The sequence below is a fragment of the Anopheles moucheti genome, assembly GCF_943734755.1.
Source record: "Anopheles moucheti chromosome X unlocalized genomic scaffold, idAnoMoucSN_F20_07 X_unloc_3, whole genome shotgun sequence".
In the NCBI taxonomy this organism is placed as follows: domain Eukaryota; kingdom Metazoa; phylum Arthropoda; class Insecta; order Diptera; family Culicidae; genus Anopheles; species Anopheles moucheti.
In genome coordinates, this window is record NW_026453537.1 from 165001 (window position 1) to 170000 (window position 5000).

Below are 5000 nucleotides of genomic sequence, written 5' to 3' on the forward strand. Positions count from 1 at the left end.
ACTGGCCTACGGTCGCGCACGCTCAATATCGTAGTATAGACACACCTCTCTCGCGGGTCTAATTGGCGTGCGCGGCCCCCAAAAGGTAACATAGCAGTTTGTTCTGCTGATACCGTGTTTCTCTATCTCTCTAACCAACTCACACAACAACATATATGTATTGATCGGTAATGATCCTTCCGCAGGTTCACCTACGGAAACCTTGTTACGACTTTTACTTCCTCTAAATCATCAAGTTCGGTCAACTTCGGCCATGCCAGCTGCAGCTCACGAAGGAACCGCGGAAGGTGTGCCTCCAGAGACCTCACTAAATAATCCATCGGTAGTAGCGACGGGCGGTGTGTACAAAGGGCAGGGACGTAATCAGCGCTAGCTAATGACTAGCACTTACTAGAAATTCCAGGTTCATGGGGACCGTTGCAGTCCCCAATCCCAACTAAATGAGCATTTGGGTGATTTCCCGTTCCTCTCGGAATGGGGGCGCCAATTGGCGAGAACACGCTGCTGCTCACATTGTAGCACGCGTGCAGCCCAGAACATCTAAGGGCATCACGGACCTGTTATCGCTCATTCTCACCTTGCTAAACACAAGTTGTCCCGCTAAGCAGGGCAAACGTGGCCGACGACCGCCCGTGAAGGGGCCGCCGGCCTTGACGTCAGGTGCGCCCGGAGGTGCACTGCTGACAGCGTTCTAGTTAGCTTGTTTGAGTCGCGTTCGTTATCGGAATTAACCAGACAAATCATTCCACGAACTAAGAACGGCCATGCACCACTACCCTTAAATTTGAGAAAGAGCTCTCAATCTGTCTTACCTCGATAAGTTCGGACCTGGTAAATTTTCCCGTGTTGAGTCAAATTAAGCCGCAAGCTCCACTTCGTTTTTTTTTTTTTTGTTAACACTCAGGGATTTATTTGTACAAAGCTTAAAATAAACTTATATCTATCCCTTATCTCCCCCTCCTGGACCCGTTCCCTAGCGGGGCTTGGGACCAGGAGTATTAAGCGCAAGTGGCATCGCCTTTATTAATTCAATTAATCGTATGGGTCTCCCATCGCATTCGATAATGCCGTTCCTCTATTTACTTTCCACCCCCGAAATTCCCCTCGCTTATCGGCCGGAAGTAGTAGATTCCGTGATAGATGCCAGGGAATCTGCAGATAGCACCTCACGCACCCCCTGGTTGGACGGCTCCCTTCGTGATGTTCGGCGTAGCCGCTCCATCTCTCGTCTTCTCACACGCCGCCGGATGATGTCCGCCTCCGAAGGGGCTGTCCGACTCCGCCGGCTTCTACCTCGTGGGACTGGTGGTAGAGTCCCTTCCCTCGCTCGTTGACGATAGACCCGCTGTAGGTAGAGTCTTCGCTCGTGTCGCGCTCTCAAGGTACTCGGAGAAGGAGGCAGTCCGCGTCCTCGTGTGGGGATGGGTGGTGGCGCTTCTCCTGCTTCCTCCGCCTGCACCGCCGCCATCAGAATGATCCTCTCACGATCACGTTCAGCTGCTGCCAGTGCGGATGCAAGGCGCACTTCCGCCCGTTCTTCAGCCCTTCGACGACCTCTTCTGTTTCGGCTGGCTCGACCTCGGTTGACTCGGAAGAGGTCCGCCACCCCGTCGACAGACACCTGCTCGCCATCCTGTGCACCAGCGTCGTCTGCTGATGTTATCGCCGGTTGCGATTCAAGATGTGCACGAAGGTTGAGCTGCAGCTCATCCTCGCGCCAGAGCTGCTGTAACACCTTCGTGATTCTGCGAGCAGCTTCCTTAATGTTGTTCCACCGCTCAGGGCTCTCCAGCAACTTCATGCCCATGTTGTCCTCGTTGACTGGGTCGCTGGTGCCGTACCCCAGCAGCTCCACTCGGATGTCCTGGAACACCTCGCACCGGAACAGCACGTGGGCCACCGACTCGACAGACCCCGGGCACCGTGGGCACTCCGCCGATGGGGCAAAACCGCAGACATGGAGGTATTCCCGGAAGAAACCGTGCCCGGTTAACACCTGCGAGAGGTGGAAATCCACCTCTCCATGCCGCCTTCCCATCCACTGGTGCAGGTCCGGGATCACTCGGTGGGCCCAAACCACGTACCGACTGGCCGTTGATGCTGCGGCCGCCTCGTCCCATGCTCTCTGCCACTCCTGCAGAGTCCTCTGCCGCTCCTCCAGCCGGATGTCCTTGCGGCTGGCACCCGGAGCAGCTAGGAGCCTCCGATGGCACCTTGCGTCCTCTCGCACCAGCAGCCTGAACGGCACAAGGCCTGCTAGCACGACTCCGGTCTCGTATGCCACCGACACGAACGAGCTGGTGACGCCACGTGCCAGGGGCTTCTGCACCTGGGCCAGCTTCCGTCGGCACCACTGCAGATCCGTCGCCTCAGACCACACGGGGGCAGCATACCGGACGATCGACTCCGCCACCGCCGCCAACAACCGACGCTTGGCCACCTGGGGTCCACTGTGGTTTCTCATGACTGAGGTGACCACGCCTACCACGCGGAGGGCTTTGGCCGTCGACAGCTCCACGTGTGGCTTCCACGAAAGGTGGTCGTGGATCTGGACCCCCAGGTACCGGATCGACTGCTTACTGTGGATGATGGTGTCTCCGACGCGGAACGGCACCCTCAGTTCACCTCTCCGCAGGCTGGAGATCATCACGCCCTCGGTCTTCTCCGGAGCGAGCTGCAGGTGATGGTCCTCCATCCAGGCCGCGATCGCGTCCACCGCCTGTTCAGCTACAGATGCCGCCTCCTCTGGTGTGCACCCCTGTGCCAGGACCGCAATATCGTCCGCAAAGCCGATGACGCTGGCCCCTTCGGGGAGCTCGACCCGTAACACGCCGTCATACATAATGTTCCACAGTGTCGGGCCCAGGATGGACCCCTGTGGAACACCTGCAGTCACTCGACGTGTAACGGGCCCGTCTGCGGTGTCATAGACGAGCTCCCTGTCGGTGAAATAGTCCTTCAGGATGTTGCGGATCTGCCTCGGCACACCCTTGTCCTCGAGCGCAGCAGCGATGCACTGCCAGCTGGCAGTGTTAAATGCGTTGCGCACGTCCAGCGCAACAACCAGGAGGCAGCGCTTGTCCCGGTTGTTAGTCCGTCCGAATGACATCGCGCGACGGCCCGCATTCACCACCAGTTGGATCGCCTGTACAGTCGAACGGCCCTTCCGGAACCCGAACTGGTTTTCCGCCAACCTTGGCGAATCCAAGTCCTCCACGACGTCGTTGATCCGCGTCAGCAGCATCCGCTCATATACCTTTCCCGGGTTGTTCAGCAGCAGGATCGGGCGCGCAGAAGAAGCGAGTCCCGGTGGCTTGCCCGGCTTGGGGACAAGGGCCAGCTTTTGTCTCTTCCATTCATCCGGAAACCGCTCGCTGTCCAAGCATTCCTGGAACATGTCACGAAAGACCTCCGGATGCTTCCGAATGGCGGCAGTCAGAGCGGCATTCGGCACACCGTCCAGACCTGGGGCCTTCCGCGGGTTCAGTGAGCTCGCGATGTCCAGCAGCTCCTGCGTTGAGACGGCCCGAACTGGTTCCTCTTCCCCTCTCTCCAGGACTTGGCTTGACGACGAAGGCCAGTCAACTGGAGGATGCTGGGGGAACAGAGTGGAGACGACGCCCTCCAGAACCGATGGGTCGCGCTCCCTCGCTGTCCAGCTTCCACGGAGGCGGCTAAGCACGTTACGGAACCACTGTCCCGTCTCGTCGTCCGCGAGCCCCTGCAGCATCTCGTCGAAGTGCACTCTCTTGCTGGTGGTGATAGCTGTCTCCAGGGCGGTCCGCACCTGGAGGAGATCGCTGGCTGCGGCGAGCTGCTCTTCCTCGTTGGTTGCGGCTTCGAAGCGATCCTTAGCGAGGCGGCAGTCCTCACACAAGGCCTCGATCGCTGGCGTCCACCAATAAGCAGGTCGTCCCGAATGGCCTTGCGAAGGGAACACTCGCGCCATGGTTCCATCGCAAGCTTCCGTCAGGACCCTCTCCAAGCTTCCCGCACTTGTAACCCGCTCTGCGAACGATGCTACGTCGAGCGCCACGTCGAAAAGCCGGGCGTCAAACTGACGGGTACGCCATCTCGTGCCGCTTTCTCGCGTAGAAGGACTCTCCTGTCGACGACGATCTGCCGCTGGCCGCTGAAGAAACTCCCCCACAGCAAACCAAATGTACACGTGGTCGCTGTACGAGTACCGGCTCATAATCCTCCATCGATGCTCCGGAAAGGTGTTAGCTCCGGCGATGCTGCGACTGGCGAAGGCAACATCCACCACGCTCGGACGAGCCACTCCGTTACCCAGGAAGGTTGGGGCGGTGCCGGTGTTTAACACCTCCAGCCCCAAGCTGTCGACGAGCTGGACCACAATCTCGCCCTTTGCGTTGGTGCGGCCACTACCCCAAGCGCTATGCCACGCGTTAAGGTCCCCTGCCATGACGACGTGCGAGTGACCTCTCGCTACCACTTCGATGCGCTGCATGATCTCCTCGAACTCTGGAACACCCGCTGAAGGCGACACATAGCAGCAAATGAACAGGACGCCGTTGATCCGGGCAGCCGCGATCCCAGACTGCGTCACGGAGACCACCTGCTGAACCGGATAAGACTCGCTGCTGGCAATGATGGCCACCTTCCCGTCCCTGTCCGCCACCCAGTTCCCGTTGTTCCTGGGAACACTATGCAGCTCCACCATTAAGCAGACGTCCGCCCGCTCCGTCCTCATCGTGTTGAGCGCAAGATCTTGTGCGCTCCTGCTGCGGTTCACGTTAATCTGGAGCACATCCATCTAGTTTGAGGGCTGTGCACCACAGGCTGCAGCACCGATGCGATGGGCACCGCCGCACAGCATACACTTGATGTCATTGGTGCAACCCGACGCCTTGTGGTTGTGGTCGCCGCATCGTATACAACACTTAGACCTGTCGTCCCCAGTACATCTTGCGGCGATGTGCCCCCGCTCCAAACACCGGAAGCACCGAGCCAGCTGACCCGACACTTTTGGGGCTTCG